At 40.2% G+C, this 25,784-nt stretch overlaps 1 non-coding gene and 1 pseudogene across 1 annotated transcript; one reads left to right on the top strand and one right to left on the bottom strand.

Moving 5' to 3' along the window:
* Nucleotides 1-12,314: 12,314 nt before the first annotated feature.
* TRNAA-AGC lies at nt 12,315-12,386 on the bottom strand. Its single transcript has one exon. It is a non-coding gene; the product is annotated as a tRNA-Ala (tRNA).
* Nucleotides 12,387-22,234: 9,848 nt separating this feature from the next.
* LOC104681090 lies at nt 22,235-23,388 on the top strand (annotated as a pseudogene).
* Nucleotides 23,389-25,784: the final 2,396 nt, after the last annotated feature.

Below are 25,784 nucleotides of genomic sequence, written 5' to 3'. Positions count from 1 at the left end.
GAAATCTGTTTTCTGATGCTAGAATTAAAATGTCTACGTTTTTAGTATTTTTTTGGTGTTGTTATGCCATTAGATTTGTCCAAAAATATAAATATATGCACAGGCTTTGACTTGTTCAAAATAGCCTATTTTGAACATTGCAGATTTATTATTTTATGTTTACTTATGGGCCTTTAAAAATGTCATTATGAGCCAGGCACGGTGGCTCACACCTATAATCCCAGCACTTTGAGAGGCCGAGGCAGGCAGATCACTTGAGGTCTGGCGTTCGAGACCAGCCCGGCTAACATGGTGAAACCCCGTTTTTACTAAAAATACAAAAAATTAGCCAGGCATGGTGGTGTGCACCCATAATCCCAGCTACTCAGCAGGCTGAGGCAGGAGAATTGCTTGCACCCAGGAGGCAGAGGTTGCAGTGAGCCAAGACTGTGCCATTGCGCTCCAGCTTGGGTGACAGAGCGAGACTCTGTCTCAAAAACAACAACAAAAACAAAACAAAACAAACAAAAAAACCCACCACAATCTTACCCAAACTGAGTTAGAGAAGATAAAGTATAAGATAGGCCTCAGGGGCTGGGTGCGGTGGCTCACACCTGTAATCCCAGCACTTTGGGAGGCCGAGGCAGGCAGATCACCTGAGGTCAGGAGTTCAAGACCAGCCTGGCTAACATGGTGAAACCCCGTTTCTACTAAAAATAAAAAAAAATTAGCCAGGCATGATGGGTCGCACCCGTAATCCTAGCTAACTCAGGAGGCTGAGGCAGGAGAATAGCTTGAACCCAGGAGGCAGAGGTTGCAGTGAGCCGAGATCGCACCATTGCACTACAGCTTGGGCAACAAGAGTGAAACTCCATCTCAAAAAAAAAAAAAAATTGTCAGTATGATTTAGAGTACTAATACAGTGCACTGCATAACTGATTTTAACAGCTTTTTTCATAAGACCAACACTTGACAGTTTCCCAATACTTAAATATTTTCTAATGAGTAATATATTGGTAATACAGTAATCCAATCCAGAGCTAGGTTTGGGAGAAATTGAGCCCAAGAAATGAGTGGGCATAACAGCAGCGGAGAAAAAGGCAGCCTGAGACCGGGAGGCCGAAGCCTCAGAGACAGGGGAACACAGGGTTCAGGTATGGGTGGCATGGATGCCCTGACAAAATACAATGCTATTTAGAGCATCTAATGTCCTCTAACACAGAACCATCGGCTGTTTGGGTTCCAGTCTCTAGAAACAGAAAAACAATATGCCAACCACAACCCTAATGCAAGAGTTACCATACGTGTATGTTTCTATTGTCTTCCTTAGGCTTACATCATTTTTACAGTTGCAATAATAGTAGGTACTCAGTTAATATTAGCACTGTGTGCCAAGGACAGTGCTAGGTAGGGGGTTAATCCTTATTTTCACACCAAACCTGCAGAGTAGCTAACAATATCCTCATGGAACAGATAAGGACACTGATGCCCAGAGAGTCAAGCCACACAACTGGTGAGGGGGTAAAGCTAAAATTGGGACCCTGGTTGCTTTGGATTCAAAGTCAGCATCTTTTTTTTTTTTTTTTTTTTTTTTGAGATGGAGTCTCGCTCTGTCGCCCAGGCTGGAGTACAGTGGCTGGATCTCGGCTCACTGCAAGCTCCGCTTCCCGGGTTTACGGCATTCTCCTGCCTCAGCCTCCCGAGTAGCTGGGACTATAGGCGCCCGCCACCTCCCCCGGCTAGTTTTTTGTATTTTTTAGTAGAGACGGGGTTTCACTGTGTTAGCCAGGATGGTCTCAATCTCCTGACCTCGTGATCCACCCGTCTCGGACTCCCAAAGTGCTGGGATTACAGGCTTGAGCCACCGCGCCCGGCCTCATCATCTTTTAAAGACATCACAACTGTCTCTCCCATAAAATATCTTTGCCTGCTACTTACGCATACATTGCTCTTTGGTGAGACTTTACCATGTTACTAGGTGTTCTTCACCATTGTAACTTTTCTTTTTTGAGACATTCTTTCTCTGCCGTCCAGGCTGGAGTGCAATGGTGCAAACTCGGCTCACCCAACCTCCCCTTCCTAGGCTTAAGCAATCTCCCCACCTCAGCCTTCCAAGTAACCGGGACCACAGGCACGTGCCACCACACCTGGTTAATTTATGTATTTTTTTTTTGTAGAGATGGGGTATTGCCATGTTGCCCAGGCTGGTCTTGAACTCCTGGGCTGAAGCAATCCTCCTGCCTGGGCATCCCAAAGTGCTGGGATTACTGGCAAGAGCCACCGTGCCCAGCTCATTGTAATTTTTTTTTTTTTTTTTTTGAAACAGAGCCTTGCTCTGTTGCCCAGGCTGGAGTGCAGTGGCACGAGCTGGGCTGACTGCAACCTCCACCTCCCTGCTCAAGTGATCCTCCTGCCTCAGCCTCTCAAGTAGCTGGGATTACAGGCACGTGCCACCACACTCAACTAATTTTTGTATTTTTGGTAGAGGTGGGGTTTTGTCATGTTGGCCAGTCTGGTCTCAAACCCCTGGCATCAAGTGATCACCCACCTCAGCTTCCCAAAGTGCTGGGATTACAGGTTGAGCCACCACACTTGGCCCATTGTAACTTTTTTGAAGTTCAACATTCCAAGGAGTGAAGTTATCATTATTATGTGATCAATCATTTTCCCATTGCTGAAATTTTTATGATCATAAATAAAGCTACAGTGAATATGGAAAATTTGTTTTAATAGAATGATCCACAAAGGAGCGGATCTAGAAATAAACATCATGAAATTACGAAAATTAAGATATACTTTAAAATCATTTCCATATTGATTAAAATCATTAGTTTTTCTTACTTAATAAAAAAAATCTTTGTTCCACAACAGCTTAATAACAACACACACACACACACACATACACACAAAATTGAATAATGTAAGCTCATGTATGTCATTAACTCATTCGTAGAAGTGAATTACTCATCTGGTAAGATCTAAATGGAAGCAATGTATAAGTACTCAGCTGTCTAGCCCTTTTAAAATAATGGTAAACCGCTCTTTTACTGCTCCTATTCATCCAATAGACAAAAACTACAATTGTTAATTTTTAAATACGGCATGCCCTTTATTTAGGGCAATTTTCAAGCATATATGAGAAAATAAGAGCCAGCAAAAATTAGATCAGATACAGTCGGTCAACTCAGCATTCTATCTAATGGAAGTGATGCCGAAGATCAATTCCTAAGAAAGCATGCTGGCTGTCCTTGATAGGAGAGATCACAAAATGTTCAAGAAACAGCACAAAATACCCTCTTTTTTTTTTTTTTTTAAGTAAAAGCTTTTTATCTTATTGTCCATTCTTTAGTCTGAAGAAAAGGACTATTTATAGATAGTGAATCAAATACAAGCATTTGCCTTGTATAAACCCCACTAAAATGGCAGTAAAGTCATATAGCTCCAAGAACAAAGAGAATGGGAGAAAAGATACACAACAATTGAAAGTTGGGTAATAAGTATCTATTTTAGCAGATGACACCTTATCATATAAATTTCAAGCCTCTTCTTTTTTTTTTTTTTTTTTTTTTTTTGAGACAGAGTCTCGCCCTGTGGCCCAGACTGGAGTGCAGTGGCACAATCTCGGCTCACTGCAAGCTCCGCCTCCCGGGTTCACACCATTCTCCTGCCTCAGCCTCCCCAGTAGCTGGGACTACAGGCGCCCGCCACCTCGCCCGGCTAATTTTTTGTATTTTTTGTAGAGACGGGGTTTCCCTGTGTTAGCCAGGATGGTCTCAGTCTCCTGACCTTGTGATCCGCCCGCCTTGGCCTCCCAAAGTGCTGGGATTACAGGCGTGAGCCACCGTACCCAGCCCGTATTTTTCTTTTTTATTAAAAATTGCTAATTATAGGCCGGGCGCGGTGGCTCAAGCCTGTAATCCCAGCACTTTGGGAGGCCGAGACGGGCGGATCACGAGGTCAGGAGATCGAGACCATCCTGGCTAACACGGTGAAACCCCGTCTCTACTAAAAAATACAAAAAACTAGCCGGGCGAGGTGGCAGGCGCCTGTAGTCCCAGCTACTCGGGAGGCTGAGGCAGGAGAATGGCGTAAACCCGGGAGGCGGAGCTTGCAGTGAGCTGAGATCCGGCCACTGTACTCCAGCCTGGGCGACAGAGTGAGACTCCGCCTCAAAAAAAAAAAAAAAAAAAATGCTAATTATGAAAAATTCAAGACTCTGGTATAACCTGAACAGTATTGTTCTCTCACTACAAATTAAGTTTGTATCACTTTTCTTTTTTTATTTTCTAGATCGAGTCTTAGTCTGTCTTCCAGGATGGAGTGCAGTGCCGCGATCTCGGCTCACTGCAACCTCCACCTCCTGGGTTCAAGTGATTCTGGTGCCTCAGCCTCCCGTGTAGCTGGGATTACAGGTGTATGCCACCATGCCCAGCTAATTTTTGTGTTTTTAGTAGAGACAGGGTTTCAATCATTCTGCTGCCTTTTAAATAAAATATTTATTTTATATCTCTTTTTAAATCTAACAAACGAATATATTTATAAACTGGTGGCCTTGATTTTTTCAGATGGAGTACCATTCTGTTGCCCAGGCTGGAGTGCAGTGATGCAATCATAGCTCACTGCAGCCTCCACCTCCCCAGGCTCAGGTGATCCTCCCACCTCAGCCTCCCAAGTAGCTGGGACTACAGGCACACCTTCACACCCTAATTTTTGTATTTTTTTTGTAGTGACAGGGTCTTGCTATGTTGCCCAGGCTGGTCTCAAACTCCTAGGCTCAAGCAGTCCACCCACCTCAGACTCCCAAAGTGCTGGGATTACAGGCATGAACCATGCCTGGGCCCAGCTAAACTGGTGCTGTAATCTACGTATCCGAATTATTGGGATTACTGATAGATTTAAATGAGTTATTTTCCACCACTTTATTTTTTGCTTTTTAGATTTCTTTTCCATACCCTTTTCTCTTCACTTCCTGCTTTCTATTGGATTGACTACATTTTCTTTATTCTTTCTTTCTTCTACTTAGTATCCAAGTTTTACATTTTATTTTCATTCTTTAAATTGTTTATTTATTTATTTTTACTTTTATGAGGCAGGGTCTCACTATGTTGCCCAGGCTGGAGTGCTGTGGCACAATCTCAGCTCACTGCAATCTCCGCCTCCCGGGTTCAAGTTGATTCTCCCACCTCAGCCTCCTAAGTAACTGGGACCACAGGCGCGCACCACCACACCTGGCTAATTTTTGTATTTTCAGTAGAGATGGGATTTCGCCATGTTGCCCAGGCTGGTCTTGAACTCCTGAGCTCAAATGATTCACCCAACTTAGCCTCCCAAAGTGCTGGGATTACAGGCATGAGCCACCTCACCCAGCCTAAATTGTTATTCTTAATTTTTATTATGCATTCTTAAATTATGAAGTCTAAAATTATGGCACTTCATGATTTTCGAGTTTTATGTTTTGCTTAGAAAAGCTAATCTCAGTTTCAAGAATAAAAATTATTTTTATTTTCTTGTAGTACTTTTATAATTTTTAGCTGTACATTTTAATACTTAACTCATCTATAACTCTTTCTGTGTAGGATTTCAGGGAGGGAATCTACCTTTATTTAGTGTCCAAATAACTAACTAATGGTCTCAACACCTCTTATACTGTCCTTTTCTTCTCCACTGATTTGAAGTGTAATCTTTAATATTAAGTAAATTTCCATATATATGGATCTATGTTGATACATTCTACTTTATTCCAATCTATTTAGCTTTCCTTTGCCATTACTAAACTATCTTAATTACTCTTGTCTTTCTAACATCTAATAGAGCAAGTTCTTCCAGCCCTATATGCTATCCATTGCTCTTTAAAAAAAGAAAAGAAAAATCTTTTACAATTGTCTATTCTTGTCTATATTCTCTCTTCATATGTCAAGTTCCTATCCTCCCAACAATTCCTATCAAGGTTTTTATTGAGATTACATTGAATTTAATGATTAATTGAGAGATTACCATAATTATAAGATTGAATATTATCCTAAATTATATTATCTCTTCATTTATTCAAAAAACTTTTTGTTTTTTTTTTTTTGAGATGAAGTCTTGCTCTGTTGCCCAGGCTGGAGTGCAGTGGCGTGATCTCGGCTTACTGTAAGCTCCGCCTCCCAGGTTTAAGTCATTCTCCTGCCTCAGCCTCCCAAGTAGCTGGGACTACAGGCATCCACCACCATGCTCGGCTAATTTTTTGTACTTTTAGTAGAGACAGGGATGCTCTCAATCTCCTGTCCCTGTGATCTGCCTGCCTTGGCCTCCCAAAGTGCTGGGATTACAGGCATAAACCACAGAGCCCGGCCTATTCAAAATGTTTTTAACTGTCTTTCAGAAAATATTTATACTTTCTTTTTCATATAAGTGTTACACATTTCTTGTCCAGTTTAGGCTTTTGTTATTCTTATAAATGTAATTTTTTCTTCTACATTTTTTGTTAGTTATTGAGGCATAAGGGCAGATATTGATTTTGTTTTCCTTATATGGAGCCACTCTCATTAATTCTAACTGCACTCTCATTAACTCTAATGAGTGTTTCATTGGTTGTCTTAGATGACCTCTATTGCCTATATGTATAATGATTTTTTGTTATTGGTTTTTTTTTTTTTGAGACGGAGTCTCGCTCTGTCGCCCAGGCTGGAGTACAGTGGTGTGATCTCGGCTCACTGCAAGCTCTGCCTCCTGGGTTCACGCCATTCTCCTGCCTCAGCCTCCCGTGTAGCTGGGACTACAGGCACCCGCCACCACGCCTGACTAATTTTTTTTTTTTTTGTATTTTTAGTAGAGACGGGGTTTCACCGTGTTAGCCAGGATGGTCTTGATCTCCTGAGCTCGTGTTCCGCCTGCCTCAGCCTCCCAAAGTGCTGGGATTATAGGCGTGAGCCACCGCGCCTGGCCTGTAAAATGATTTTTGTCTCTTCTTTTCCAGTATTTAACTCATTTCTGTCTTTCTTTTCCATTGGCTAAGACCTCTAGAACACTGTTGAATAGCAGCAGTTATAGCAGGCATTTTTTGTGTTATTCATGAAAAGGCTTCTAATGTTTCATAATAAACTGTGATGTTTAAGTTTTTAAACAGATCGCCTGCATCAAATTAAGGAAACTTCCTTTTCCTAGTTTACAATAGCTCTTATCAGGAATGGGAGTTAAATTTTATCAAAAGGGTTTTCAGTATCTTAGAAAGATGATCTTTTTTATTATTTTTCTTTCAGTATACTGAACATATTCTTAATGTCAACCACAGTTGGATCAAAACCTACTTGGTTAATTCAGTTCATTCAATTCAACAAATATTCATGTACTTAATATATGCCAGGCAGCTTTCTGGCCACTTAGCTTGTATTAAAGGAACTCACAATGATTCCTACCCTCATGGAGTTTATATTCTAGTAGATATCCATGATCTATATTTCTTTTAACTTGTTGTTGAATTAAAATTGCAATTTTGATTTAATATTTTTATATTTACATTTATACATGAGATTGATACAAGTATTTATTTTGTGCCATACTTGTTTGCTTCTCTTATTAAGGTTTACCTTACAGAAATATATTGCAAATGTCTCATTATTTTCTATGCTATGGAAATGTGAAAGTAACAAATGAATTTATCTCTTCTTTAGAGATTATCTATAACTTGCCTATAAAATCACCTAGATTTGAGACCTTTTCTTTTCCTTTTTTTTTTTTTTTTTTTTTTTTTTTTTGAGATGGAGTCTCACTCTGTAACCCAGGCTGGAGTGTAATGGTGCAGTCGCTGCTCACTGCAACCTCTGCCTCCCGGGTTTAAGCCATTCTCCTGCCTCAGCCTCCCATATAGCTGGGATGACAGGCCACCACGTTCAGATAATTTTTGTATTTTTAGTAGAGACAGGGTTTCACCATGTTGACCAGGCTGGTCTCAAATTTGTGACCTCAAGAGATCTGCCCTCCTCGGCCTCCCAAAGTGCTGGAATTATAGCCGTTAGCCACAGTTTCCGGCCTCTTTTCCTTTTTTTAATTAAAAAAATTTGTTTAATTGTGGTTAAAAAAAACACATACAATTTACCATCTTAACAATTTTTAAGTGTACAGTTCAGTCATGTTAACTATATTGTGCTCTATTTCTTCTTCAATATATTTTCTTTTATTATCTTAGATTCCCCACCTCTTTTTGAGTCAATTTTGGTTTGTATATACTTAGACACATTTCACCTAAATTTTAAATGTATTGCTATAAAGTAATATGCAACACATTAGTATGCTTTTAAAATCTTCACTATTTCTGTGATTATATCTCCTTTTCATTCCAATGGTTTGTTGTTGTTGTTTTTGTTTGTTTGTTTTGAGACAGAGTCTCACTCTGTTGCTCAGGCTGGACTGCAGTGGCGCCATCTCAGCTCACTGCATCCTCCACCTCCCAGGTTCAAGTGATTCTCATGCCTCAGCTTCCAGAGTAGCTGGGATTACAGGCACATACCACCACACCCGGCTAATTTTTTGTATTTTTAGTAGGGATGGGGTTTCACAGTGTTGGCCAGGCTGGTCTCAAACTCCTGGCCTCAAGTGATCCACCCACTTCCACCTCCCAAAGTGCTGGGAAAACAGGAGTGAGCCACTGCACCTGGCCCCGATGCAATTTTTATATTTTCTCTCCTTCTCCATCTTTCTTTTTTTAATCAGACTTGCCAAAGATTGGTCTATTTTATTGGTTACCAAAGAATCAGATTTTTAGTACCCTAGATGAGTGTGCTTTTTATTGTTTGTTTTTTATTTCATTAATTTCTGCTTTTATGTCTTTTAATTCCATCCCCCAACTTTTAAAAGAGTTGTTTGTGATGTTCTTTGCCTAGCTTATTGAGTTTAATGTTTGGTTCATTGATTTTCAATCTTTTATGTTGAGTGCATTTCTAAAGCTATACATTTTCTTTTGAATGTCACTTTCTGTACACTATAGATTTTGCTTTGTAATGTTTTCAGTATTGTCTTTTATTTTCATTGTGATTTACCCTTTAACCCAAGAGTTCTTTCCTTCCTTCCTTCCTTCTTTCCTTCCTTCCTTCCTTCCTTCCTTCCTTCCTTCCTTCCTTCCTTCCTTCCTTCCTTCCTTCCTTTTCCTTCCTTCCTTTTCTTTCTTTCAGACAGAGTCTCACTCTGTCACCCAGGCTGGAATGAAGTGGCGCGGACTCGACTCACTGCAACCTCCATCTCCCAGATTCAAGTAATTCTTGTGCCTCAGTCTCCTGAGTAGCTGAGATTACAGGTGCCCACCACCACACCCAGCTAATTTTTGTATTTTTAGTAGACATGGGGTTTCACCATGTTGGCCAGACTGGTCTCAAACTCCTGACCTAAGGTGATCTGCTCCCCCATCAGCCCCCCAAAGTGCTGGGATTACAGGTTTGAGCCACCGCACCCGACCCCAAAAGTTCTTTTTACCTTACAAGAGGATAGTTACCTTTTTAGTTACCTGTTGGCATTATACATATTTTTTTTCCTCCTACTCCTCCCTTTACACTCATTTCCATCCAGAGAACTAGTTCTCCATTTCAGGGCTGAGACTCCCAAGACTGGCCCCATCTACTGGGCTAATGAGCAGCATGCCCTCATTTCACCCTGCTCCTTCTTGTAAGAGTCATTTTACACATTTGTCTTTCCCACTTAGCTGAGGCCCTAAGGTAAGGAATTTAGAGATCTTTCCCACTCATTAAGGCCCTAAGGTAAGGAATTCAGAATGTATCTCTGAATAATTCACATTCAGAAATGTAAGAAACTCAGTTTTAAAACAGAAAAAAATGTATATCACTATGTCTATATAGTAGTTATAGCCAATGTCCCTAAACAGAAAATTGTCCAATGGTGCAAAGGAATTAGTAAGAATATCTAGGATTTCCAGGTTCAGATTTCAAATCTCATATTAAAATAGATAACATTATTTGTTCTTAAATTCTTCACATAAAATACATTCAGAAATGTATTCAGAGATACATTTCAAACGATTGTCAAAGCAAAGTCCAGAGACCTTTGCACCAGAATCGCCAGTGGTACTATTATAAGTATACATACTGAACCTCATCTCAGATCTATTAAGTCAGAAATCTCTAGAGGGAGGGCTCATGGATCTCCATTTTTAACAAGCACCCCCAAGATGAGTTTATTCTAGCACACTGAAGTTTGACAACTATTTCTCTAAATGATACCCTGATAAGCTTCAGTTAAGTACAGAGCAGGTCAACTAGGTAGAAAGGCATTAGGACCCGTGTCATATAAAGAATTTTAAAGGAACCTAGGATATTTAGTACTAAAAACAAACAAACAAAAAGAATTGGTTGGCAGAACATGAGAGATGCCACTGATGTAAAAAATACTTTAGATTTATTCCGTACAGCTTTTGGAGGGTAAATTCAAAGGGTAGAAATTAGAAGGAGATAGATTTTGACTTTAATGTAAAGAAAAGATTTCCAACAATTTGAGCTCTTCAAAAATGGAATAGAGTTATTGTGAATTCGTGAGTTCACTCTTATTTGGACATAGTCAAGCAGATGATGAATGACTTTATGCCAGAGATGTTGAAGAGGGACTTTTACATCAAACTTTAGTTGATCGCTACATTCCTTTCCAACTCAGGATTCTTAAGATTCTCTAATTTTAGGAACATGAGTTCAATATGGGTTATAATTATTATAACATTTTCCAGATGATACTAGAAGTCCATTTCCTCATAGTCAAGGACGCAGACACATTTAGTGATTTAACACAATGTACATAAAAACTGGCCTGAGGCTGGACACCATAGCTCACACCTGTAATCCCAGCACTTTCAGAGGCTGAGGCTAAAGGATTACAAGATCACTTGAGCCCAGGAGTTCAAGACCAGCCTGGGAAACATAGAGAGACACCTCCCCTACAAATTTTTAAAAATTATTCAAGTATGAGGGCACATGCCTGTAGTCCCAGCTACTCAGGAGGCTGAGGTAGGAGGACCTCTTGAACTCAGGAGGTCAAAGCTGCAGTAAGCCATGATAGGGTCACTACACTCCAGCCTGGGCAAGACTGTATCTCAAAAACATAATAAAATAAACTAAAATAAAAACTGGTCTGAGTAAATAAAATCTCATACAATATTTTTTTTTTCAAATTTAAGAGTTTTTAAAGGTTTATTTTATTTTTTTATTTTTTGAGACAGAGTCTCACTCTGTCCAGCCCAGGCTGGAATGTGGTGGCATGATCTTGGGTCACTGCAATCTTTGCCTCCCAGGCTCAAGTGGTTCTCCTGCCTCAACCTCCCAAGTAGCTGGGATTATAGATGCATTCAACAATGCCTGACTAATTTTTGTATTTTTAGTAGAGATGGGGATTCACCATGTTGGCCAGGCTGGTCTCGAACTCCTGACTTCAAGTGACCCACCCGCCTCGACCTCTCAAAGTGCTGGGATTAGAGGCATAAGCAACCTGTTACATTACAGGCATGAGCCCACCACCTGGGGTGGTGGTGCACACCTGTAGTCCCAGCTACTTGGGAGGCTGAGGAAGAAGAATCGCTTGAACCCAGGAGGCAGAGGTTGCAGTGAGCCAAGATCACACCACTGTACTCCAGCCTGGGCAACAGAGCAAGATTCCGTCTCAAAATAATAATAAATACAAATAAAGTTCAAGGATATGTAGCAAAGAAAATTAGTTACAACAACCCGATATTACAGTCTGTCTATAAAATAAACACATCTACTCCTTCCAACTTCATAAGGGTAAAAAATAAGAGTTTAAAATATGAAGCAGAGACAAGATTTCATAGTTACCTGTGAAAATAGCTCTCCGATTGTGTGTCTTTAAATTGGCAGGGGAAAAAAAGAAACTCAGTTTTAAAACAGAAAAATTATATATCATTATGTTTATACACTTGTTATAGCCAATGTCCCTAAACAGAAAATTGTTCAGTGGTGCAAGGGAATTAGTAATAATACCAAGAATTATTAGATTCAGATTTCAAATCCCATATGAAAATAAACAATATTATTTGTTCTTAAACTAAATTTTTTTTTTTCTCGCACTGTGACCCAGGCTGGAGTGTGGTGGCATGATCTCACCTCAACGCAACTGCCGCCTTCCTGGTTCAAGCGATTGTCATGCCTCAGCCTCCTGAGTAGCTGAGATTACAGGTGTCTGCCACTGTAACCAGCTAATTTTTTTATATTTTTAGTAGAAACAGGGTTTCACCATGTTGGCCACGCTGGTCTCAAACTCCTGACCTCTAGTGATCTGCCCACCTCAGCTTCCCAAAATGCTGAGATTACAGGTGTGAGCCACCATGTACAGAAAGAAAACCTTTGTGGAGGTGCTGGGGATTGAACCCAGGGCCCCATGCATGCTAAGCATGTACTCTACCACTGAGCTACATCCCCTTTAATTCTTAATATCAGAAATATTATTCAACAGACATATCAGAGTTGAGGGAAATTATTGGAAAATTGAGACAAAAAAAGCATAGAGAAAGTTAATTTATTTTCTAGACAGAACTCTGCTAGTATTAGAATTAAGTACTTTAATTAGATAGTAATTTACTTGCTTTCTTGTACCTTATGTCATCTTCTCTAGTCTGTTATAGTCCTACACGTATTAAATAGCAAAAACAAATTATATATTTTCCATGATCAGTATGTTACAACATTAAGATCAGATTAATAATACAAGTCATCTACTCCACTGCCAATTTTTATAATCCCTACAATCTTACAGCACATCCTCATATGAACAAAAAGACTTTATATTTATCTTACAAAGGATATAAACATCAATTTATAAAAAAGAGACACAAGCCTTATATAGTTAAAAGTAATATAATTAACATGATTACAAAAATATTTCTAACAAAGCAGAGGAAATAATTATATTGCTTGTAGTTCTATTAAGAGTTTATTGAGGCTGGGCGCGGTGGCTCAAGCCTGTAATCCCAGCACTTTGGGAGGCCAAGATGGGCGGATCACGAGGTCAGAAGATCGAGACCATCCTGGCTAACCCGGTGAAAACCCGTCTCTACTAAAAAATACAAAAAACTAGCCAGGAGAGGTGGCGGGCGCCTGTAGTCCCAGCTACTCGGGAGGCTGAGGCAGGAGAATGGCGTAAACCCGGGAGGCAGAGCTTGCAGTGAGCTGAGATCCGGCCACTGCACTCCAGCCTGGGCGACAAAGCGAGACTCCGTCTCAAAAAAAAAAAAAAAAAAAAAAAAAAAAAAAAAAAAAAAAAGAGTTTATTGAAGCATTACAAATAATTTCAAAACAATAAAATACAAAGGCAAATATCCAAATAGTTTTGTATGGATCTTGCATTCACTTTTCCTTGATCCAACCTAGTTTTAATTCCTATGGCCTACAGGATGGCTTAGATAAGGAAGAAGCTAAAAATTGGCTGTTACAGAGTTGCAGTTGTGTGGCATATGGGTGATCTACATAACTGAAGTTGAAGGGACAAATGCAATCTTCCCCACAAAACCTGCTTTTCCCGCAGTCCATTGTCACAATCCCAAGTCCAGCTACTTCCTCAACATCTCCTTCTCCCTGGCTGAAACCTCCCATCTCTCATCTGGGCTGTTGTAAAGGCTCCTAACTAACCTCACCTCTTTTGCCTTCGCCCTCTATGATTAATTCTCAACTCAGTAGCCAGATTGATCCTCTCCTCAAAGCTCTCTGGTGGCATCTTTTTTTTTTTTTTTTTTTTTTTGAGACAGAGTCTTGCTCTGTCACCCAGGCTGGAGTGCAGTGGGGCAATCTCGGCTTACTGCAACCTCCACCTCCTGGGTTCAAGTGATTCTCCTGCCTCAGCCTCCTGAGTAGCTGGGACTACAGGTGCATGCCACCACACCCGGCTAATCTTTTTTTTTTTTTTTTAGTAGAGACGGGGTTTCACCATGTTGGCCAGGATGGTCTCAATCTCCCGACCTCGTGATCCACCCGCCTCAGCCTCCCAAAGTGCTGGGATTACAGGCGTGAGCCACCATGTCCGGCCTCCAGTGGCATCCTTATTCAAAATAAAAGTCAACATCCTAGGCTGGGCATGGTGACTCACGCCTGTAATCCCAGCACTTTGGGAGGCTGAGACGGGTGGATCACTTGAGGTCAGGAGTTCCAGACTAACCTGGCTAACATGGCAAAACTCTATCTCTACTAAAAATACAAAAATTAACTGGGCATGGTGGTGGGTGCCTGTAGTCCCAGCTACTTGGGAGGCTGAGGCAGGAGAATTGCTTGAACCCGGGAGGCAGAGGTTGCAGTGAGCCAAGATCATGCCACTGCACTCTAGCCTGGGTGACGGAGCAAGACTGTGTCTTGGGGAAAAAAAAAAGTCAATATCCTTACAACTGGGTCCTACACCAACTATTCCCCATTTTTCATCTTCTGCTCTCAATGACTCAGTTCCAGCTAACCTGGCCAGTGCTTTGCTGTTTTATGAACAGCCCACTCTCACCTCCGGGATTTAGCAATTGCTCTTTCCTTTATCCAAAAAATTTTCATCTAGATCCCATGTATCTTATTCCTTTAACATCCTTCAGGATTTTGCCCAGTGTTCATTTTTCAGCAAATGATCCCCTAACCACCTCATTTATAACTGCAAAACTTATGCATCTCAAGACTGCCCCCAACCTCCTTCTTTAAACTTATTTTTGCTCTATAGAACTTACCACCACATGATTACTATATATTTTGCTAATTTTGTTTACTGTCTGATTGTCCTCACTAGATTGTAAGACAAATTAGGGATTTTTGTCTGTTTTTTCAATCCTATATTTCCATGGCTAGCACACAGTAGGTATTTAACAAATGCTTGTTGAATATATGAACATCCTCTATAAATTCTCTAGTAACCAGTGTCGAGAACTACATGCCTATGTAGGTGACCCAAACACTTCCTCTAAGAACTGTATAGAAAAATAACCTCAGGCCAGGTGTGGTGGCTCATGCCTGTAATCCTAGCACCTTGGGAGGCCAAGGCAGGTGGATCACAAGGTCAAGAGATCAAGACCATCCTGGCCAACATGGTGAAACCGCATGTCTACTAAAAATACAAAAATTAGCTGGGCATGGTGGCGCATTCCTATAGTCCCAGCTACTCGGGAGGCTGAGGCAGGAAAATCACTTGAACCCGGGAGGCGGAGGTTGTGGTAAGCCGAGATCGCACCACTGCACTCCAGCCTGGCAAAAGAGCGAGACTACGTATCAAAAAAAAAAAAAAAAAAAAGGAAAAAAGAAAAATAACTTCATATAATTTAAACATCTTAATTAAAAATAGCAGCATTCAATTAAACATTCACATAACAACTACACAATCATTCTCTTTACTTCTTTCCTACCTTAAGCCTTGATGCCATCAATACTTCCAGAAAAAAAAAAGTTCCTAAATAGCCCACAGAAGAAAACAAGGTAATGTTAATATAAATACTCTGCCCCTACATTTATGCATTCTTCCCTCAAAAATTTTATAAATTCCACACCCTTTCACCAGAAGTTAAAGAAAGGAGATGTATCCTCCCACTTTCGGAAATGCTTTAACCAAAAATTAAAGGAAGAATGAACAAGCTATCCGTAGGAACCCATTCACTGACAGAAAGGAGAAACATTTCCTAAGAAATGTCAAAGACAAAAGACTCTGGATCTAACACCATTTGGGGGGTTTCATACCAGTGCTAACACAGAGACATAATATTATTACATTTATATTAATAAGGCTGGGTGTAGTGGCTCATACCTGTAATCGCAGACCTTTGGGAGGCTGAGGCAGGAGGATATCCTGCTTGAGGACAGGAGTTCAAGACGAGCCTGGGCAAAACAGTGAGACCCCGTCTCTACATAAAATAAATAAATAAACAGCATAGTGAAAGGATTGCTTGAGCTCAGGAGTTCAAGGCTGCAGTGAGCTAGGATTGTACCACTGCACACCAGCCTGGGGAAGGGCGTAAGACCTTGACTCTTAAAAAAAATTTGTATTAACATACTACTTCCAGAAATTAAACAAGACATACACAGTATGTGGATGTAAGCAAAGAGAATGATTTCCATGTGCAAAACATAACACTCACAGATTAATAACTGAAGTTTCCTAGTCTATTTTCTTGTTTTATTTTTTATTTTTTTTTTTTGAGACGGAGTCTCACTCTTGCCCGGGCTGGAGTGCAGTGGCCGGATCTCAGCTCACTGCAAGCTCTGCCTCCCGGGTTTACGCCATTCTCCTGCCTCAGGCTCCGGAGTAGCTGGGACTACAGGCGCCCGCCACCTCGCCCAGCTAGTTTTTTGTATTTTTTAGTAGAGACGGGGTTTCACCGTGTTAGCCAGGATGGTCTTGATCTCCTGACCTCGTGATCCGCCCGTCTCGGCCTCCCAAAGTGCTGGGATTACAGGCTTGAGCCACCGCGCCCGGCCTTTTATTTTTAAAAAATTATTTTTTGAGACAGAGTCTCACTCTGTCTCCCAGGCTGGAGTGCAGTGGCATGATCTCAACTCACTGCAACCTCTGCCTCACTGGTTCAAGCAATTCTCCTGCCTCCGCCTCCTGAGTGACTAGGATTACAGGCACCTGCGACCACACCCGCCTAATTTTTTTTTTTTTTTTTTTTTTTTTCAGTAGAGATAGGGTTTCACCATGTTAGCCAGACTGGTCTCGAACTCCTAACCTCAAGTGATCTGTCTGTCTCAGCCTCCCAAAGTACTGGGATTACAGATGTGAGCCACCATGCCCAGTCTATTTAGAGGTCTAGTAAACTTAAATCAGTTCTGAAGCTTTTCCAGATAGCAGTAGTAACACACACTATAAATCAGATTACCTGGTTCTCAGTTCAAAGTTCTTTTCATTCTATCATGCTACTCTCTAAATTTGAGTGTTCTCTTGACCAGGAATAAAATTATTCCATGTGTCTGAGTTGAAACTACTATATCGCCAGGAAATAAAAAAATCTAACTTCCCAATATTATTCCTAAATTAAATTGTGGTTAGTCAGGATGTTGCTACATACTTTTAATAATAACTGAAAATTGAAGCAGAAAAAACTGCAATTAACTATTACTTGTATATTTTGTGCCATGAACAGAGGAAACTGTCATTTACAGTATAATTTTCTGGGCATAGGCATGGATTCTGGTGTTCACGTCTCCAAGTTCATATCTCAGTTTTGTCACTTATTAGGGGACATTATCTTAATGTCTCTAAGCTTTTATTTTCCTTTTCTCTCTCTCTTTTTCTTTTCTTTTCTTTTTTTTTTTTTTTTTTTTTTTTTTTTTTGAGACAGGGTGATTACAGGCTTAACCTCCTGGGCTCAAGCGATCCTCCTGCCTCAGCCTCCCGAGTAGCTAGGACCACAGGTGCACACCACCACGCAGCTAATTTCTGTATTTTTTTGTAGATATGGGGTTTTACCATGTGCTCAGGCTGGTCTCAAACTACTGGGCTCAAGTGATCCACCCACCTTTGCTTCCCAAGTGCTGGAATGACAGGAATGAGCCACCTTGCCCAGGCCTCTTTTCTCATTTTTAAAAAAGAGAAGTTATTGTTTCAAAATATGTTGCACATGAGGCCAGGTGTAGTGGCTCATTCCTGTCATCCCAGCACTTTGGGAGGCTGAGGCAGGAAGGTAGCATGAGCCCAGGAGTTCGAGACCAGCCCAGGCAGCACAGTGACACACCCATCTGTACAAAAAATTTTTTAAAATTCTCTAGGCATGGTGTTACGTGCTAGTAGTCCCAGCTACTCAGGAGGCTGGAGGGTCACTTGAACCAGGGAGGTCAAGGCTGCAGTGAGCCATGATTATGCCAGTACACCAGCCTGGGCAATCCAGGGAGACCTGTCTCAAAACAAAAGCACGTTTCACATGATAAATATTATAATTTTTGTCAATTAAAAATAAGTATTTATCTCTCATATCCCAGGAAATCAAGTAAAAATAAATAAAAGAAAAGAAATAAATGAGTAAAATTTAAACAATTAAAAAAAGATAGCACTACTACTTATGTCTTTGAGTTGTGAGAAAAATGCACAGAAAGTACTTAGCACATGGCCCAACATATATATTCATAGTGACAGATATACTACTGTCAATTGCAGTCAGACATGAATGGAAATTATAATCAGATTCCCACCTTTCAAACTTTAGATGTGACTTCATATTAATTCAACAAATCTTCCAAGTCAGAATGCTTGCTGAGTTGAATCTTAGAGCAATTATTTTTATCTAGTCTTTAAGAAACGAAAAAATAACGTAATAGTAAACTCATGCAATGACTTAATAAATTTAAAGCCATAAACAGACTAAATCCAACACTAAACAAGCATTTTGCAATCTATTTTGGCCAAAACAATGCATTTTCCCTCATTCATGTAACAAGACTCAGTGTGCCAGCTCCCAATGTTACAAAGCCTGTTCTTGGTGATTCAAGGGTGCCCTCTGTCTGAGTGCTGAAAAATACAAACCCAAATTTAAAACTTTGTAAAAACATGCTTTCTCAAGTAAATTCTTAATCAACAGTTCTATGAAATTGATCCTGTCTTTAACCACTGCTGGCAGATAGTCCTTAAAACAAACAAACAAACAAACAAACAAACAAACAAACAAAACCAGGTGCAGTGGCTCATGCCTGTAATTCCAGCACTTTGGGAGGCCGAGGAGGGTGGATCAACTGAAGTTAGGAATTCAAGACCAGCCTAGGTAACATGGTGAAACCCTGTCTCTACTAAAAATACAAAAATTAGCCGGGCATGGTGGCAGGAGCCTGTAATCCCAGCTACTCAGGTGGCTGAGGCAGGAGAATTGCTTGAACCCAGGAAGCAGAGGTTGCAGTGAACCGAGATCAAGCCATTGCACTCCAGCCTGGGCAACAAGAGCTAGACTTCGTCTCAAAAGAAAAAAAAAGAAAAAAAAAACCACCACCACCAACAAATGTCATGTCATTTGTTACAAGAACACAAGAAAGTCATGTCTACATCTTTGTAATTTATCTGGAAATTTGGAAATTCCATGATATTTTTCTCAAAATTTATTCCATATCATTCAATGAAATTATTGACATGAATCACCTAGGTAAGTTTATTGCTCTCTTTTTTTGTTCTGTCCATGTAAAACTCTGTACTTTATTTAACATGTCATTGTAGCGGTTTGCTCCGTAGTAAGTATCACCAACATTAAATATTTATTGGGTATCTTCTGTGTGTGGTACACAATACTAGGTGAAAAGGATGGAAAAAACCATTCTCTATCCTTAAAGAAATAACAATCTAGTTTCTAAAACAAGACATATAAAAATGATGTGGGCCGGGCGCGGTGGCTCAAGCCTGTAATCCCAGCACTTTGGGAGGCCGAGACGGGCGGATCACGAGGTCAGGAGATCGAGACCATCCTGGCTAACACGGTGAAACCCCGTCTCTACTAAAAAATACAAAAAACTAGCCGGGCGACGTGGTGGGCACCTGTAGTCCCAGCTACTCGGGAGGCTGAGGCAGGAGAATGGCTTAAACCCAGGAGGCGGAGCTTGCAGTGAGCTGAGATCCGGCCACTGCACTCCAGCCTGGGCGGCAGAGCGAGACTCCGTCTCAATAAATAAATAAATAAAAAATAAAAAGGATGTGTACAAAAATATATGGTGAAATGCTCACTAAAAAGTATGTTTCTTTCCATCTGCTTCCACCTTAAGGAAGTTATTCAACTTCTCTGAACCTCAGTTTATCTGGAATATAAAAATAATATCTACCTTAAAGGAAAGTTGCAAAGGTTAATTCAGATATCTGTAAAGGTCTCAGCACATAGTAAAAGCTTAATGAAAGATGGTTGTTATTATTTACTACTATTATTAAGAGAATAATCTTAAATAATAGTGTCCTACATTAAAGACATTTTATTTGTTTCAAATGGAAAGACATGTAAATAAAAAAGTTTATGCTTTACTTTTACAATATTAAACATTCTTTCTAGTTAAGAAAAACAGTGATCTTGATTAAATGCTTGACATACCAGGAATGAGCCATTTCTTTTTTTTTTTTTTTTTTTTTTTTTTTTTGAGACGGAGTCTTGCTCTGTCACCCAGGCTGGAGTGCAGTGGCCAGATCTCAGCTCACTGCAAGCTCTGCCTCCCGGGTTTACGCCATTCTCCTGCCTCAGCCTCCCGAGTAGCTGGGACTACAGGCGCCGCCACCTCGCCCGGCTAGTTTTTTGTATTTTTAGTAGAGACGGGGTTTCACCATGTTAGCCAGGATGGTCTCGATCTCCTGACCTTGTGATCCACCCGTCTCGGCCTCCCAAAGTGCTGGGATTACAGGCTTGAGCCACCGCGCCCGGCCGAATGAGCCATTTCTAAAAAAATTATTTCAATATAAAAATATTCTGCTGTCTTCATGTTAAAAACTCTCAATAAACTACACATTAAAGGAACATACCTCAAAATAATAAGAGCCATCTATGACAAACCCACAGCCAACATCATACTGAATGGGCAAAAGCTGGAAGCATCCCCCTTGAAAACTGGCACAAGACAAGGATGCCCTCTCTCACTACTCCTATTCAACGTAGTATTGGAAGTCCTGGCCAGAGCAATAAGGCAAGAGAAAGAAATAAAGCACATCTGAATAGGAAGAGAGGAAGTTAAACTATCTCTGTTTGCAGATGACATGATTCTGTATGTAGAAAACCCCAGAGTCTTGGCTCAAAAGCTCCTTCAGCTGATAAACAACTTCAGCAAAGTTGCAGGATAAAAAATCAATGTAGAAAAAACACTAGCACTCCTATACACCAACAACAGTCAAGCTGAGAGCCAAATCAGAAAGGCACTCTCATTCACAATTACCACCAAAAAAATAAAATACCTAGGAATACAGCTAACCAGGGAGGTGAAAGATCTCTACAATGAGAATTACAAAATACTGCTCAAAGACATCAGAGAAGCCACAGACAAATGGAAAAACATCCCATGTTCATGGATAGGAAGAATCAATATCATTAAAATGGTCATATTGTCCAAAGCAATTTACAGATTAAATGCTATTCCTATCAAACTACCAATAACATTCTTCACAGAATTAGAAAAAACTATTTTAAAATTCATATGGAACTAAAAAAGAGCCCAAATAGCCAAGGCAAAAAGAACAAAGCTGGAGGCATCAGGTTACCCGACTTCAAACTATACTGCCGGGCCACAAGCATGGTACTTGTACAAAAACAGGCACATAGACCAATGGAACAGAATAGAGAGTCCAGAAATAAGGCCACACACCTACGACCATCTGATCTTCAACAAAGCTGACAAAAACAAGCAATAGAGAAAAGACTCTCTAGTCAATACATGGTGCTGGGATAACTGGCTAACCATATGCAGAAGATTGAAACTGGACTCCTTCCTTACATGATATACAAAAATCAACTAAAGATGGATTAAATACTTCAATGTAAAACTCAAAACTACAAAAACCCTGGAAGACAACCTAGGCAATATTATCCTGGACTTAGGAACAGGAAAAGATTTCATGACAAAGACGCTAAAAGCAATCGCAAAAAATTGACAAATGGGATCTAATTAAACTTAAGAGCTTTTGCACAGCAAAATAAACTATCAACAGAGTAAACAATCTACAGAATGGGAGAAAATATTTGCAAACTATGCATCTGACAAAGGTCTAATACCCAGCGTCTATAAGGAACTTAAACAAATTTACAAGAGAAAACAAACTACCCCATTAAAAAGTGGGCAAAGGAAATGAACAGACACTTTTCTTTTCTTTTTCTTTTCCCTTCTTTTTTTTTTTTTTTTTTTTTTTTTTTTTTTTTTTTTTTTTTGAGACTGAGTTTCCCTCTTGTCACCCAGGCTGGAGTGCAGTGGCACACTCTCGGCTCACTGCAACCTCTGCCTCCTGGGTTCAATCGATTCTCCTGCCGCAGCCTCCCAAGTAGCTGGGATTACAGGCATGTGCCACCACTCCCAGCTAATTTTTTATTTTTAGTAGAGACGAGGTTTCTCCATGTTGGTCAGGCTGGTCTCAAACTCCCGACCTCAGGTGATTCGCCTGCCTCGGCCTCCCAAAGTGCTAGGATTACAGGCATGAGCCACCATGCCCGGCTGAACAGACACTTTTCAAAAGAAGATATATATGCAGCCAACAGACATATGAAAAAAAGCTCAATATCACCGATCGTTAGAGAAATGAAAATCAAAACCACAATGAGATACCATCTCACACCAGTCAGAATGGCCATTATTAAAAAGTCAGCTCTTTCCCATCTTACAAGATGGAGGGTGAAGAAGTTCAGAAGCCAGATACTAAAGAGAAGAAACCCAAAGCCAAGAAGGCTGATGCTGGTGGCAAGGTGAAAAAGGGTAACCTCAAGGCTAAGAAGCCCAAGAATGGGAAGCCCCATTGCAGTCAATATCCTGTCATTGTCAGAGGGATTGGCAGATATTCTCCATCTGCTATGTATTCCAGAAAGGCCACATACAAGAGGAAGTACTCGGCTGTGAAATCCAAGGTTGAAAAGCAAAAGGAGAAATTTCTTGCAACTGTTACAAAACCAGTTGGTGGTGGCAAGAACAGTGGTACTCAGGTGGTTAAACTTTGCAAAATGCCCACATATTATCTTACTGAAGATGTGCCTTCAAAGCTGTTGAGTCAAGGAAAAAAAAACCCTTCAGTCAGCATGTGAGAAAACTGTGAGCCAGCATCACTCCCAAGACCATTCTGATCATCCTCACTGGATGCAACAGGGGCAAAAGGGTGATTTTCCTGAAACAGCTGGCTAGTGGCTGGTTACTTGTGACTGGACCTCTGGTCCTCAATCGAGTTCCTCTACGAAGAACACACCAGAAATTTGTCATTGCCACTTGAACCAAAATTGATATCAGCAATGTAAAAATCCGAAAACATCTTACTGATACTTACTTCAAGAAGAAGCTGCAGGCCGGGCATGGTGACTCATGCCTGTAATCCCAGCATTTTGGGAGGCCAAAGCGGGCAAATCACTTGAGGTCAGGAGTTCAAGAACAGCCTGGCCAACATGGTGAAATCCTGTCTCTACTAAAAATACAAAAATTAGCCAGGTGTGGTGGTGTGGGCCTGTAATCCCAGCTACTTGGGAGGCTCCGGCAGGAGAATCGATTGAACTCAGGAGGTGGAGGTTGTTGTGAGCCAACAGCATGCCACTGCCTGGGTGACAAGAGGGAAACTCAGTCTCAAAAAAAAAAAAAGACATTGCCCAGACACCAGGAAGGTGAGATCTTGCACATACAAAAAGAGAAATACAAGATTACAGAGCAGCACAAGATTGATCAAATAGCTGTGGACTCACGGATTTTAATCAAAATTAAAGCTATTCCTCAGCGCCAGGGCTACCTATGATTTGTGTTTGCCCTGACAAATGGAATTTATCCTCACAAATTGGTGTTCTAAATCTCTTTTCCTTTTTTTTGAGACGGAGTCTTGCTCTGTCGCCCAGGCTGGAGTGCAGTGGCGCGATCTCAGCTCATTGCAAGCTCGGTTCCCAGGTTCACGCCATTCTCCTGCCTCAGCCTCCCGAGTAGCTAGGACTACAGGTGCCCGCCGCCACGACCAGCTAATTTTTTGTATTTTTTAGTAGAGATGGGGTTTCACTGTGTTAGTCAGGATGGTCTCCATCTCCTGACCTCGTGATCCACCCGCCTTGGCCTCCCAAAGTGCTAGAATTACAGGCGTGAGCCACCGCGCCCGGCCTCGTGTTCTAAATTTCTTAAGAAGAACTTAATTTAAAAACTCATAACAAAAAAAAAAGTCAAAAAATAACAGATGCTGATGAGGTTGCAGAGAAAAGGGAACACTTCTGCACTGTTGGTGGAGTGTAAATTAGTTCAACCATTGTGGAAAGCAGTATGGCAATTCCTCACAGGGCTAAAAGCAGAACTACCATTCGACCCAGCAATCCCATTACTGGGTATATACCTAGAGGAATATAAATTATTCTACCATAAAGACACATGCACACGAATGTTCATTGCAGCACTGTGCACAATAGCAAAGATATGGAATCAACCTAAATGCCCATCAATGACAGACTGGATAAAGAAAATGTATGTATACACCATAGAATACTATGCAGCCATAAAAAAGAATGGGATTGTGTCTTTTGCAGGTACATGGATGGAGTTGGAGGCTATTATCCTTAGCAAACTAATGCAGGAACAGAAAGCCAAATACTGCATGTTCTCACTTATAAGTAGAAGCTAAATGATGAGAACTAATTAACACGAAGAAGGAAACAAGAGACACTGGGGCCTACTTGAGGGTGGAGGGTGGGAGAAGGGAGAGAAGCAGGAAAAATAACTATTGGGTACTAGGCTTAGTACACAGGTGGCTAAATAATGTGTACAACAAACCCCTGTGACATGAGTTTACCTGTGTAACAAACCTGCACATGCACCCCTGAACCTAAAATAAAAGTTTAAATAAATAAATAAATAAATAGGAAAAAACTATTATACTCAAGACTCCTTTACCAGTAATGAAATTTAAGGAGTTACAGGAATATGAATTTTCTAGTATTTACTTCATATGGCTTGCCTGTTCTCTTAAAACATCATCTAAGATGTTAAAAATAATTCAGTGACATTTATGGTCATCTACATATCTAATACCAAGAGCAGCCCAAAAACAGAATAATGATAATAAAAGGGATCTTAGCAATTAATCTAGCTTGATCTTTTTGAAGGAATAAAACTTATTCTGTATCTCCTTAACATTATAAATTATTTTAAAATTCATCTCTCATGAATTGTAATAATTCTGGGGGGAGGCAAGCATGTGATAAATATTTTTATATTCCATTTGTTGATGGGGAAACTTATAAAGAGTAAAACTTAGCACAGTATAAAAATACTTGCTATGAAAAATTAATTACAGCTAGGCTAAAGACTACTTGTATTATCTCAATTCTCACATCAATCTGAGGTAGGCGTTATTTTCTTCATTTACAAATGAGGAAACTGAGGCACAGAGAAGTTACATAACTTGCCAAGTTATGTAGCTAGTACACACAGAATCAAATCCAGGCTCATTGATTCTAGAGCCTGCACTCTTAACCTCTATATTATACTTTTCCTAATACCTAAAAAGGACAATTTTCTTAAATATCCATGAGTCTATAACTGACACAAATAAATGACGAATAAATAAATAAATGGGGAAAGACAGGACAGGTCTTCTTTACAGAAAATTCCAATTAATACATATAGAAGGAATGAAGAAAATAATCACTGTTAGTTAAACACCAATTGTTGCAGGCAAGAACCATCAATGGATTACAGCTAAAATTAGGAGGTAAAAGTATGATGAGAAACAGAATATTTTCATAGCTTCAACACATCTCTCCATATGACATATGTTAATTACAAGGAGAAAAATAGTAATTTTACAGTGGAGAAAGCCCCATGTAAACCAAGTGATCAAAGTTAATATCACCAATGATAAGATATATCAACATTATGTATGCCATGATATTGAGAAGCCTACATCACTTTTTTGATATTTCTGCCAAAAATGCACAACCTCAATCTATTAATGAGAAAAACATTAGATAAACCCATACTGAGGGATATTCTACGAAACAACTGACCAGTATGCTTAGAAAGTGTGATTTAGTTAATAGTATTTTACCAATGATAATTTCCTGGTTTTGGTCTTTGTACTATGGTTATGTAAGAAGTTAATATTGAAGGAAGTTCGGTAAAGAGTATATGGGAACTCTATTTTTGCAACTTTTCTGTAAGTTTTAAATTTCAAAATAAGAAGTTGAAAAAGTAACAATTTTCTTAAAA

This window comes from Rhinopithecus roxellana, chromosome 8 (genome assembly GCF_007565055.1).
Source record: "Rhinopithecus roxellana isolate Shanxi Qingling chromosome 8, ASM756505v1, whole genome shotgun sequence".
NCBI lineage: Eukaryota > Metazoa > Chordata > Mammalia > Primates > Cercopithecidae > Rhinopithecus > Rhinopithecus roxellana.
Note: the sequence above shows the minus strand (reverse complement) of the source record. Positions and strands in the feature narration are given on the sequence as shown.